This window comes from Lontra canadensis, unplaced genomic scaffold, assembly GCF_010015895.1.
Source record: "Lontra canadensis isolate GAN:19392208 unplaced genomic scaffold, GSC_riverotter_1.0 scaffold8, whole genome shotgun sequence".
NCBI lineage: Eukaryota > Metazoa > Chordata > Mammalia > Carnivora > Mustelidae > Lontra > Lontra canadensis.
The window spans coordinates 36,570,704-36,585,400 of record NW_022631002.1 but is presented as its reverse complement, the minus strand read 5'-3'; positions in this window follow the sequence as shown (position 1 = coordinate 36,585,400).

Below are 14,697 nucleotides of genomic sequence, written 5' to 3'. Positions count from 1 at the left end.
ATGGCTACATGAAAATATGCTCAACAACATTAATCATAAGAAAAATGCAAAGCAAAAAAAAAAAAAAAAAAGAAAAATGCAAAGCAAAACCACAATGTGATATCACCTCACTGCTATTAGAATGGTTATTACCAAAGGACAAGAAATAAGAATTGGCAAGGATGTGGAGGAAAAGGAACTTGTGTGCATTGCTGTGGGAATATAAATGGTGTAGCCATGTTGGAAAACAGTATGGAGTTTCCTCAAAAAATTAGAAATAGAAGTACCATATGATCCATCCACATCTGGGTATGTACCTGAAGAAAAGGAAAACACCAATTAGAAAAGATATACACATATTGTGACATTATTTACAATAGCCAACTTCTAGAAACAAACCAAGTCTCAGTAGAAGAATGGATATAGAAATTATACACAACTGTACACAACAATGAAATCGTGCCATGTGACAACATGGATGTACCTCAAAGACATTGTGTTATGTGAAATAAGTCAGACAAAGACAAATGCTGTATTATCTCTCTTATATTTGGAATCTAAAACAAAACAAAAACAAAAAAACAATAAAAACAAAAGGAGCTCATAGATGTAGAGAACAGATTGGTGGTTGCCAGAGATGGGGGTGGGGGAACGGGAGAAATGGGTGAAAAGATCAGAAAGTCAAAAAGACATTTTTAATCACTTTCAAAATATTGACATTATATATATAAACATACACATATTTATATATATGCTAAAAACACTTTAGAGTGATTCATTAAAAATAATAAATGATAAAGAAGCACCTTGGGATTGGGATGCCCCCAACCACTTCCACTGCAGGGCTAAATTTGTGATCTCCAGCTTAAGGTCCTATGTTTACAGGAAAGAATTAGATCAAGAACCTCAAATGAACTTAAAGCTCTCTTTTTTTATTATTATGTTCAGTTAGTCAACATATAGTACATCATTAGTTTTTGATACAGTGTTCAGTGACTCACTAGTTGCATATAACACCCAGTGCTCATCACAACATGTGCCCTCCTTAATAAGCAGAGCTCTATCTCTGGCTTTTATGTGTTGTATTCAGTCTAGAGTAGCCATATAACTGAGGAAAAAGTGCGCACACACACACACACAAAATAGAGCAATTTCTAGGACCCCTTTTGCCTCTAGTCAGTGCCAGTATATCCAGTTCAAAACACCTGGACACGCAATTCCATCTATTAGTCAGTGGGGGCTCTATCTTGCATAAGGGTTTTAGGATCTGACACTTCAAAGCCCAGAAGTCACTTTGGGGTTAAAAGAAAGAAAGGGATTTCAGGTTGTTTGATGGGCACAGGAAAGATTATAGTGTACAGGAACAAGGAGGCGGAGGGCCCAAGGCAAGTGCTGTTTTTCTAGCCACTGCATTGCTTCTGCATTTCAGGAGTGGTTGATACTCAGTGTGAAGACCAATATAAAGCACATTATTTAAGGAAAGGGTGTATTTGTCACTTGCCCTCACCATTTACTTCACCTGAATGAAACAGTTGTTTCTAGAAAAGATAGCTCACTGCTGAGTTGAGTAAGTGAATAGGATCCAACATCAGTAAGAAATGGAGTGTGGCTTTCCTAGCATACTGGGATAAGGAAGCTGAACAGCTCTATCCAGAAGTTAACGCTTTCTAGGGGAGAAAGGGGAAACAGTAAGAGGGTGGATTAATAAGCAGATGAAAAATCCCAACAGTAAATGCTGTAGATGCAGATTGTGGGTACTGTACCCCTGGGCAGTTTCCTTTCATTTATTGAACTCAAGGAGAAGAAACTGGGAAATTGATCTTTGGTTGACTTGAGGGTGGAACACGGGAAGATCATTTAAGATCTAATATGTTCTTTTATTGACAATTAAAGTCTTTATGGGAAGAAGGCAGTTATAGCATAAAATATAAAACATTCTTACATATTACCTGAAAAGTTAAAGACTGAATTTTACTTAAATACTGTGTTTTCTAAACATTTTTTCACACAAATGAATCCATGTGCTTTTCTTAATACAAATTATATCCTCTGTACAAAGTAATTTAGCATAAGAACATTCTTGATATACTAAAGCTGTGCACAAAGCAGCCTGCACAACTTACCATAGACACAATCAACAGATCAGCCCTTGTGATACCTTTAAGTCATATAATTCTGAAAGAATTAACTTGAGGTGACCAGCAGAAAATGCCCATGTTTGGTTCTAGAAAACCACAGAGATTCTGGCTCTAAAAGTTTCAAAATTTGTCTTCAGCCAGACCTCATGTGAAACGGGGATGTAATATGGCTTACTGCCATTTTGCATTTTGTTCCCTCGCCTCTTATATTTAGTCTGGACACTCTTCTGTCCTATCACTTCTTTTTTAGCCAGCTGTCAAATTACCTTATGGGCAAGACCCTTAGCAGACAGTAATTCATCTTGATGGAGGCTCGCAAGGAAATATTGGCATAAATTATCTCAGCCCAATTACCCACTAGTTCATGTCACAAGTGTGTTCCATTGCTCTCCCTTTCTCTCTCTCTCTCTTTTTTTTTAACAAACTATTTAGCATAATTATGCTATTTTAATGACCACTCTAGCAACAGTAATTATGACATTACCCAACAGTCTATCAATTGGTGTTGGAAAGCTCTTTTTTAGTCCCAGAAGTCTTATTTTTGGTGACACTTCTCATAACAGAACTACCAATAATTCTGCTTAAGTTTTCTATCCAGAGAAGATACTATACATGGATGAGGACTCTTACAGGACTATTGCCACTTAGTGCCCTTAATAGGTCACAGGTGTATAGCATTCTACAGTTTCCTCAAGCCCTCTGTCTTCCTCTGATCTAGATGATGCCCTGAGATCTGACCTCACTTTTAGGTATTTCTTTTTTTTTTTTTCTTTTTTAAGAGTTTATTTATTTATTTGACAGACAGAGATCACAAGTAGGCAGAGAAGCAGGCAGAGAGAGAGGGGTTCAGGAAGCAGGCTCCCTGTAGAGCAGAGAGCCCGATGCGGGGCTCAATCCCAGGACGCTGGGATCATGACCTGAGCCGAAGGCAGAGGCTTTAACCCACTGAACCACCCAGGCGCCCGTAGGTATTTCTGATCTCCTTTGAATTGCCCATGTTAGGAAAGGTTTGATATTAATGTTCTTGACCACCCTCCAGAATTAGCTCAAGATTTGTGGACCACTAGGCAAGAACTAGTGTCAGAACTACTCCTGTGTTCCAAATGCCTCACCTCCCAGCTACTCATTAAAAGTTTCTACCATTCTGGGTAGAACATTTACTGGGCACCTACACAGTGCACCCCAAAATAAAGAAGCCTACTGTGAGAACCTACAATCCAATGAATAAAAATTTAGGGGCTGGCTGCTTTGTTTGCCTTTGTTTTGTGAATGGCTGCCCTTCTGCTTTCCTTTGTAATAACTATTTTTCTATAATAAGATTGTTGCACAACTTTGGGGGAACAAGAAGTAAAATACAACCTCAAGAGCATTATTAGAAATGTCATTTGGGATTGTTGGCAGTGTTTTCTTCTTCTTCCAGGGGTGAGCCATTAAACTCATTCCCTGCGAGGGGCACTTGCTGGGCCAGAAGCCACAAGAAGACAAAAGTAATCATAGTAATAAATGATATTATTGTAACAACTAATACTAGGATTTTTTTCCCCAACATGGTGTGCCGGATAATGGTCTAAGGGCTTAAATATCCATACACCTGAAGTAAGTGGTAATTTGCCCTGGTGAAGAATAGGATATAGAGAGATTAAGTTCTTGATCAAGCTCAAACAGTAAGACAACCTGACTCTGAAGCTTGTGTTTTTTATTAATTAAAATGTTTTTTAATTTTTCTTTTTCCTTAATGGGAAGAAGCACAGAACAGTGGCACCCAAGCCACTCCACTTCTGCACAGTCCCTCGTGAATCTTTTGTTCATTAACAGGCCCCGGGAGCTTCTCTGTGCCTTAGACTATGACAGAGACCAGTGACTTCTGGCCTCCTAAACAAAGCATGATCTTCCAAAGTCTTCTGCTCCATTCTTGAACCTATTGTTCCAGGCAATTGCTTACCACAAACCTAGGCCACAGGTCTGATGCACCTGTAGGATGCCACTTGTAGGATGCTGAGACCATTAGCACCATAATAAAGCAAAACTAGATTTCATTAGCCTCTATTAAAGGAGGCACTACCCATTTATTGATTTGGTTTTAAATAAAGAATGATTGTGTACCAGGAGCATAAATAATGAAATTCAGCCTGGAGAAGAGCACATTGATTTAAAGTAACATGAGATCTGACTTTGATTTAGAGACCCCTTGAGGAAAAGAGGTATCCATGTGTTATCTGTGGTCCAATGTTTGTCTTGATGGGGGAAGAAAGAGGAGATAAAAGGAAGGGATCATGGGTAGATAGGGCTGCATGAGGATGGAGAGAGCTGAGTTATGGGCAACAAGACCCCCATACTGGCTGTGGGCATCATATAAGGTATCTGATCAGGAGGTGAAGGTTTTGCTTGGATAGCCCTCCTGACTCAGGGACTCACGTGTTTATTAGAACACAGCTGTATTTCAAGATTTGGAAAAACACTTAAAATGCTTATAATTGGGCATTATATCAGCTAGGATGCTTTCTCCAGCAAGAGATAGAAAACTGTGCCAATTTTACTTAAGGAAAAAGGGAACATTTTGGTTTATGAAATAGCAAAGTTCAGGGATTGTCAGACATGACTGGACCCAGGGATTCAGGTGAAATCATGATCCTGCTTCTTCCTCCCAGATTCTTGGCTCTGGTTCCTTGGTGCTGGCTCATTCTCAGGAAGCTTCTGCCCTTAGGGTGTGGAAATGGCTGCAGCTCATTCTTTCAGATTCAGATCTGGAGAAGAGTGAGTGTCTTTGTGCCAGCACTTCCAACAAAAGGGCTATTGGGGAATTTAAAATCCCTTCTAACAAAAAGAACCCCCTCCCCACTCCCGGCCAATAGAGAGAAGGAAACAAACCTCATTTAGTCTTTTTTTCCCCTTTTTTATTAAAGTATAATTTAACATATTGTTATATTATTTTTAAGTGTACAATATAATGATTCAACAATTCTGTATATCACTCTGTGTTCATCAAGATAAATGTACTCTTAATCCCCTTTATCTGTTTCACCTGCTCCCCCACCCAACTCCCCTCCAGCAACCACCAGTTTGTTCTCTGAGTTTAGGAGTCTGCTATTTGGGGTTTGTCTTTTTTTTCCTTATTCATTTGTTTTGCTTCTTAAATTCCACAATCAATGAAACCATCTGGTATTTGTCTTTAACTGACTTATTTCACTCTGCCTTCTGCCATCTGGATATCCATGTTGTTGCAAATACTAAGATTTCATTCCTTTTTATGGCTGAGTAATATTCTATTATGTGTATATACTACATCTTCCTTATCCATTCATCTATTGATGGAAACTTGGGTTGCTTCCATACCTTGGCTATTATAAATAATGCATTGGAGTGCATATATCTTTTCAGATAAATTTTTTGCTTTTTCTGGGTAAAAACCTAGTAGTGGAATTACTATATCATATGGTAATACTACTATAAAATTTTTGAGGAACCTCCATACTGTTTTCTGCAGTGGCCATGCCAATTTGCATTCCCACCAACAGTGCACAAGGATTCTCTTTTCTCCACATCCTTGCCAACACTTGTGTCTTGTGTTTTGATTTTAGCATTCTGATGTAAGGTGTAAGGTGTAAGGTGTAAGGTGATAGGTATCTCATTGTGGTTTTGATTGGCATTTCCATAATGATTAGATGAGCATCTTTATATGTGTCTGTTGGACATCTGTATGTCTTCTTTGGAAAAATGTCTATTCAAGCCTTCTGCATATTTTTTAATCAGATTATTCATTTTTTTGGAGTTCAGTTGTATAAATTTGTTATATATTTGGATATTAACTCCTTATTAAGTATATAATTTAAAAATATTTTCTCTCATTTAGTAGGCTGCATTTTTGTTCCATTGATGATTTCATTCACTGTACAAAAGCTTCTTATTTTGGGGTAGTCCCAATAGTTTAATTTTTCCTTTTGTTTCCCTGGCCTCATGAGACTTATCTAGAAGACTATTACTATGGCTGATGTCAAAGAAATTACTGCATATGCTTTCCTATAGGAGTTTCATGGTTTGAGGTCTCACATTTAGGTCATTAATCCATTTTAAATTTATTTTTGTGTATGGATAAGAAAGTGGTCCAGTTTCACGCTTTTTCATGTAGCAGTCCAGTTTTCCTAGCACCATTCATTGATGAGATGAACTTTTCTTCATTGTATATCCTTGCCTCCTTTGTCATAGATTAACTGACCATGTAAGTATATGTTTATTTCTGGGCTTTCTATTCTGTTCTATATGTGTCTGTTTTCATGTCAAGACCATACTGTTTTGATTAAATATGATTTTTTCTTTTTTTGAATAAAGATTTTATTTATTTATTTGACAGACAGAGAGAGACAGCACAGGACCCCAGGGATCACAACCTAAGCTGAAAGCAGCGGCTTAACCCACTGAGCCACCCAGGCATCCCTAAATATGTTTCTTTTTTCTTGAGTATGCATGAGCTTACATGCATTTAGATAGTACAAGACTACATATCTAGGCAGAATTTCACAGTTTACATGGTAAAGTAGAAATAAGAAAAATGAACACTTTTTTTTATCTCCTTGAGAGACAAATGGATGTACCTTGTGATAACCTTCTGTACATTTTCTGGGAGACCCCTGAGTCAGTTATGGAGGTATGTGTTTGTAATTTTAGTGTCAGAAGACTTGTGACTGGGGCGCCTGGGTGACTCAGTGGGTTAAAGCCTCTGCCTTCAGCTCGGGTCATGATCCCAGGGTCCGCATTGGGCTCTCTGCTCGGCGGTGAGCCTGTTTCCCTTCCTCTCTCTCAGCCTGCCTCTCTGCCTACTTGTGATCTCTGTCTGTCAAATAAATAATAAATTTTTAGAAAATCTTAAAAAAAAAAGAAGGCTTGTAACCTTGTACTATAGTCTAGAGACTGGGTTTATTTAACTTATAACTACAAGATCTGACCTACTGTACCTATTGTGTTTTTAAGGAGATACTCTAAGGGTAGGAAGAGGTGACTACTGTCCTTTATTAAACAAAATATCATTGTATGTACCTGTACAGAGCCATCATATCACATTGGCTCCATTCACTGCTGAGCAAAATTCTGTAGCCAGGAATAGGATATACTGATTAGATTAGGCTTGGGTTATTGAGGGGAGAGTTCCAAGAGGGAAAGTGGGTTACAACAGAAGGATACAGGAATGAAGAGCCTTCTAGATCCCAGGGGCCTGGCAGTTGGGACGGCAATATTCCTCTGGTCAAACGTAGCAGGTTTCTTAGTTTGGCTGTCAGGAGTTGGTGTATCTCAGCGCTGCCAATTCTAAAACCCTTTTTATAACCACAGGACTTCAGTGGAAAGAAGAATGAAAAACTTCAGGTTTGCTTTTTTTTTTTTTTAGAATAATTGCTGTGGATTTCAGAAAACCTACAGTGAGAGAGACAAAATCCAGGCTGAGAGCCAATTTTTAGCTGAGGGTGTTCATCTTGAATGTTAAGGACTTGCTTGGAACAAGTGTTTTGGGATGAAACCTTTGTGAGAAGGTTTGGAGTCCATGGGCTACCCTAACTGTCCTACATACCCAAACCCAAAGTGGTTTTAGCCAGTCATCAAAGGGACTGCCTAGCCCATGGTCCACTATGCCTGGCACATGGACAGCCCAGTGTATTGTGTGTGTGTAACCACCTTATATTCCAGTGACCTGGGGAGTCAGCAAGACCTTCAGCCTAAGTAGGGATTGTTGCAAGGCTTTGCCAGATAAGGTCAACAGTACCTATCTTCCAAATATGTTGTCTCTTTCAAATCTGTATGTGATGGCCAGTTATTAATTGGACACTGGAACAAAAATGTTAAACAGAGAAATACAGGATAGAGAAGGAGGTATATGAGCTTTGTTGACCACAGAGCACTAGAACAGGAACTGGCAAACTCCAGCTATAGTCATTATGCAGATCAGAAAACTGGGTCTTGAGATTAACTTGCCCAGGGACACTTAGACAGTTGTGGCCAAACTACAAAGAAGAGCCTTTATACAAACTGGCCGAGATAGTTAATTCTAGTCTGAGACATCACATGAGCAAAACTAGTAGTATAAGAAACCTATCACTCTTTGGACTATAAACTGTTAGCTCTGACCAGCAATCCAGGTGGGCAAAACCTGACTGTGAACTTCTAGTAAGGCTCAGTGAGTGGCATTATCTGATTTTTAATTCTTCTCAGAGTGAACATGTACTCTGCTGGTGTGGGAAGGATGGAGTGGAGCTAGAGGAGTGGAGAGTGAGGTGAGGTGAGGGCCTAGCTTCTCATTTCACAGGCACAGATATGAAGGCAGAAAGAAACCAGAATTCACTGGGTCTCTTCCCTCTGGAGATTGCAGAATTGACAGAAATAAGCCTGGTAGCTGCCTGCTTTCACACACTCACCATTTTGGTTTCAGGTGCTGATTAACCTTATAGGGGCTTCTCCTCTTACTTTGGTCCTGCCATTCTCAGTTGCCTGACCCAAAGGCTCATTAGGGATCTAATGGAGATGCCGAGATTAACAGTTAAGAGGTGTCTGTTGGCACTCACCTCGGTAGACTGGAAGGAGCTCTTTTGCTTGCTGCCAATCACCCTTTGCCAACATTTGTTTTTTAAAGATAGCCACCTGCCTTGACAGATAATCTGCCTTGGTTTATGATTAGCATTTCTGCCATCAACTTGGACCCTCCTCCCATGAGCTCCATAAATCACTAGCCTTTTTTTGCTGTGAATTCCTTGTCATCTCCATATTGCTGGGCTGAGGTCATTAAAGGTTGTTGCTGCCAGTACTATTTATCTTCAAGCTTTGTTTTCTCTTCTGCCTTCCCAGGCCTCTTCTCTCTCAGACAAGTCTCCTTTCAATTATTTCAATAGGTCATCCCCTCAGTGACAATGATCCATTTCATTAACTTTGTTCTAGCTGATGTGACAGACTGTGGTGGCCTCATCTGGCCATCCCAGGCTCAAGAATGATTGAAGATGCCAGGCCATTTCCCGCCCACCCAAGGACATGAGGAGCAAAACTGACATGGTAACGATGTTGGTAGATCAGGCTAGGCTTCAAGGGAGTTGTCTGGTTCTGTAGAACTTGCAGATGGCTCTGCATTCTTGTCAGGGAGTTTCCAGCCAGTGACCAGCCTCTAGCCTCCCCCAAATTACCCCCCAACTCCTCCCTTTTCTGGAGCTGGGCGCCTTGCAGATACTCACTAAATGTAGGTTGAGTAGATAAATCAGAGAATACATTAATGAGGGGAGACTGGGTGGTGCTGTTAGCTAACCATGAGACTCTTGGTTTCATCTCAGGTCATGATCTCAGAATCCGGAGACTGAGCTCTGGGTTAGGCTCCATGCTCAGTGGGGAGTCTCCTTGAGATTCTCTCTCCCTCTTGCTTTGACCCTCTCCTGCTCATGCTCTATAAACAAATAAATAAACAAATAAATACATAAATCTTAAAAAAGAAGGATAGACTAGAATGAATCTGATTAACTATTAAGGAAGTCAATCCAACAAAGCAACAATTAAACTCAAACCTCCTATCTGATGTAAGGTCCTTTCTGATCTGTCCCCTGCTGGCCTGTTTAGTTTCATCTCCCTTATTGTAGCACTAACAATTTATACTTCAATAATATAGAATAACTGGCATTTCTCTAGCACCGCAACTGTGGCTCACATCTTCAAGCTTTTGTGCACGTTGTTGCATGTGTCTGGATGCTTTTCACTTCTTGCTTCAACTAATATGATGTTTTTCCCACCCCATTTGGACACCCTTTTGGTAAGAACTCTTCTCCAAACTCACTCTATAGTCAGCTTTCCCCGCTTTGAGACTTTTCTGTAATTGGTGCACTGGGATCCTATATTATAATGATCTATGACTGTGTTTCCTGTAGGGTATTTGGTGAAATGTCATCTGAAGAGATGGTCCCCAAATGACTTTCTCTGTTAATAAGACAAGAAAATACTGCAAACTCTCTCACAGAGACTCATAGTGCCCACTAGCATTTATTCCCAACTTTATTGAGGTATAATTGACAATTATAAATTGTATATATTTAGGATTACAATGTGATATTTTGATATGTATGTGTGTGTATATCCTGAAATGATTACCACAGTCAAGCTAATTAACATATCTGTGATTTTACATAGTTACCTTTTTTTGTGGTGAGAACATCTTCTCTGTTAGCAAGTTTCAAATATACGATATAATATTATTAGCTACAGTCACCAGGCTGTACATTAGATCTCCAGAATGTATTCATCTTGCATGACTGAAACTCTGCACCTTATGGCCAACATCTCCCCATTCCCCTACTCCCCAGTCCTTGGCAACCACCATCCTACTCTCTGCTTTTATAAGTAATTTTTTTTTTATTCCATGTTTAAATGAGATCATGCAATATTTGTTTTTCTTTGTCAAGGTTATTTCACTCAACATAATATGCTCCAGGCCCATCCACTGTATCACAAATGGTAGGATATCCTTCATTTTAAAGGCTGAGTGATACTCAATTGTATAATACATTATATGTGTATATAATACTTTTCTTTGTCCATTCATCCATAATTAGACAATTTATTGTTTCCATATCTTGGTTATTTGAATAATGCTGCAATTCTGAACCAGGATATACAAATATCTCTTTGAGAGAGTGATTTATTTATTTTGGATATATATCAGAGAGTTGGATTGCTGAATCAATGGTAGTTTTATTTTTAATTTTTTAAGGAACTTTATAATATTTTCCATAATGGCTGAACCAGTTTACATTTCCACAAACAGTACACAAGTTCCCTTTTTCTGCACATTCTCGCTAACACTTATCTTTTGAGTTTTTATAATAGCTTCATATGAAGTGATATCTCATTGTGGTTTTGGTTTGCATTTCGACAATGACTAGTGATCTGAGCACCTTTTTCATATACTTATTGGCCATTCATTTGTCTTCTTTCGAGAAATGTCAATTCATAGTCTTTGCCCATTTTTTATTTGTTTTTTTTTTTGCTATTGAGTTTTTGAGTGAATATATATTTCAGATATTAATACCTTACTAAATGTATGATTTGCAAATGTTTCCCCCACTCTGTAGGTTGTCCTTTTACTCTGTTGATTGTTTTCTTTGCTCTGCAGCATCATTTTAGTTCATAATTCCATTTATTTTTGTTTTTCTTGCCTGTGCTTTGGGGATTATATAAAAGAAATGATCACCCAGACCAATGACAATGACTTTCTCCTTAAGTACTCTTCCAGTAGTTTTATGGTTTCAGGTCTTATTTCACGTATGGTATGAGTTAAGGATCCAGTTTCCATTCTCCTCATGTAGATATAAAATCTTCCCAGCACCGTTTATCATTTCCCAATTTTGTGCCCTTGGTACCCTTGTTGAAGATCAGCTACCAAACATGAACGGTTTTATATTTGGGCTCTCTATTCTGTTCCATTGGACTATATGTCAGTTTTTATGCCAGCACCATATTCTTTGGATTACATAGCTTTGTAATATATTTTGAAATCAGAAAATATGATGCCTCTATCTTTGCTCTTCTTGCTCAAGAGTGCATTAACTTTTCAACATCTTTTGTGCTACTGTATGGATTTTAGAATAGTTTTTTTTCCTATTTCTGTAAAAAATGCCATGGAATTTTGATTGAAATTGCACTGAATCTATAGATGGCTTTGGAAGTATGGACATTTCAACAATTCTTCCAATCCATGAATATGGGATATCTTTCTATTCATTTTTGTTTTCTTCAATTTATTTTATCATTGTGTTATAGTTGGTACTGTACAGATCTTTCACCTTCTTGGTTAAATTTATTCCTTAGTATTATTGTTTTTGATGCTGATGCTGTAAATGGGATTGCTTTTTAAATCTCTTTTTCAGATAATTCATTTTTAGTACATAGAAGAGCAACTGATTTTGTATATTGATTTCGTATTCTGCAACTTTACAGAATTCATTAATTAGTTCTAACAGTTCTTTGGTGAAGTTTTTAGGGTAAGAACATATTATCTGCAAACAGAGGCCTTTTTACTTTTTCCTTTCCAGCTGGATTCCTTTTGTTTTCTTTTTCTTTCTTATTGCTCTGACTAGAATTTCCATTACTGTGTTGAATAAAAGTGGTGAGAATGAACATACCTGTCTTTTTCCTGATTTTAGAGGAAAAATATTAGCTTTTCACCACGGGGTATGATGTGGGCTTATAAATGGCCTTTTTATTTTTAGGTACAATCCATCTGTAAGATGATTATATGATTTTTATCCTTTATTCTGTTAACGTATATCAATGTGATTTATTACATATGTTGAGTTATCCTTGCATCCCACAGACAAATTCCACTTGATCATGGTGTATAATCCTTTTATGTATTACTGAACTTGGTTTGCTAACATTTTTTGAGGATTTTTTTCATCTGTGTTCATCAGAGATATTATAAGGTCCTGTAATTTTAGTGTTGTTATTTGGCTTTGATATCAGGGTAATGATGGTCTTGTAAAATGAGTTTGGGATTGTTTCCTCCTCTTTGAATTTTTGAAAAAGTATGAAAGGATTAATATTAATTATTCTTTAAATATTTGATTAAATTTACCAGTAAAACCATCTGGTCCAGGCTTTTCTTTATGAGTAGGGTTTTGATTACTGATTCAATCTCTTTACTTACTATTGGTCTGCTCACATTTTCTCTTTCTTGTTTCAGTCTTGGTACGTTGTACATTTCTTCTAGCTTATCTAACTTGTTGCTATATAATTGTTCATATCAGTCTCGTGATTCTTTGTATTTCTCAGTACCAGTTGCACTATTTCCTCTCTTTTTAGTCTTCTCTCTTTTTTCTTGATTAGTTTAGCGAACAATTTGTTAATTTTATCTTTTTTTAAAAACTACTCTTAGTTTAATTAATATCTATTATTTTTTGGGTATATTTAATTTATTTCTGTCATCTTTATTATCTCCTTCCTTCTGCTAACCCTGGGATTTGTTCTTTTTTTCCCTATTTTCTTGAGATATAAAGTTATATAAAGTTAGGTTGTTTGTGTGAATTTTTTTTTCCTTAAAGTAGGCATCTATCACTTTAAAATTCCTTCTTAGACCAGCTTTTGCTGCATCCCATAAGACCTGGTATGTTTTATTTTCCATTTTTTATTTGTCTCAAGCTATTTTCTGGTTTCTCTTTGATTTATTCTTTGACCCATTGGTTGTTCAGGACAGTGTTATTTAACTTCCACATATTTGTGAATTTTTCCAATATTTGTCCTATTACTGATTTCCATTTCATACCATTGTGGTCAGAACAGATACCTGATATCGTCTGTTTTCTCAAATTTGTTAACACTTGTTTTGTGTTTTAAAATATGATTTCTGCTGGAGAATGTTGCATGAGAATTTGAGAAGAATGTGTATTGTGTTTCAGCTGGTTGAAATATTCTGTATGTTTGTTAGGTCCATTTAGACTATAGCGGTATTCGAGTATTCTCTTTCCTTACTGATTTTCTGTCTGGAGGATTTATTTATTGTTGAAAGTGGGGAATTGAAGTCCCCTACTGTAATTGTATTGCTGTCTGTTTCTCCCTTTAGTTTTGTTAATATTTGCTTAATATATTTAGTGCTCCAATATTGCATGCATATATATTTCTAATTGTTTTATCTTCTCAATGACTTGACAGCTTTATCGTGGTAACCTTCTTTATCTCACATGTCAGTTTCTGATTTAAAGTCTATTCTGTCTGATATAAGCATGTCACTCCGGCTCGTTTGGGTACCATTTGCATGGAATATTTTTTTTAATTCATTCACCTTCCTCTATGTGTTTCCTTAAAATTAAAGTGAGTCTCTTATAGGGCACCTGAATGGCTCAGTGAGTTAAGAGACTGCCTTTGGCTCAGATCATGATCTCAGAGTCCTGGGATTGAGTGCCATGTCTGGCTCCCTGCTCAGTGAGGAATCTGCCTCTCCCTTACCCTTTGCTGCTCCCCCTGCTTGTGCTCTCTCACTTGAGTGTGCTCTCTCTCTCTCAAATATATAAAATCTTTAAAAGAAAAAGTGAGTCTCCTGTAGACAGCATACATTTTGCGCCTTTTTAAAATTCATTCAGTCACTGTATGCCTTTTGATTGGAAAATTTAATCCATTTAATCCATTTACATTAAAATTAATTACTGATAAGGACTTACTATTTCCATGTCATTCATTGTTTTGACTATTTTGTTGTTCCTTTGTTCCTTTCTTTCTCTCTTGCTCTCTTCTTTAGTTATTTGATGAAATTTTGCAGTGGTATGTTTGTTGCCTTTCTTTTTCTATTTTATGTATCTACTGGAGGGTTTTATTGTTGTTTCTTTGTTTTATTTGGGTTACCATGAGGCTTACATAAAATATATTGTAGTTATAGAAGAATATTTTAAGCTGACAACTTCAATCATACACAAAATCTCTACCCCTTTACACCCCCAATAGTTTATGCTATTGATGTCACAAATTACATCTTTTTATATTGTATATCTCTTAACAAATTATTATAGCTAACATTATTTTTAACACTTGTCTTTTAACTTTTCAAACTACAATGGACCTGTCTTTGAGTTTACAGATT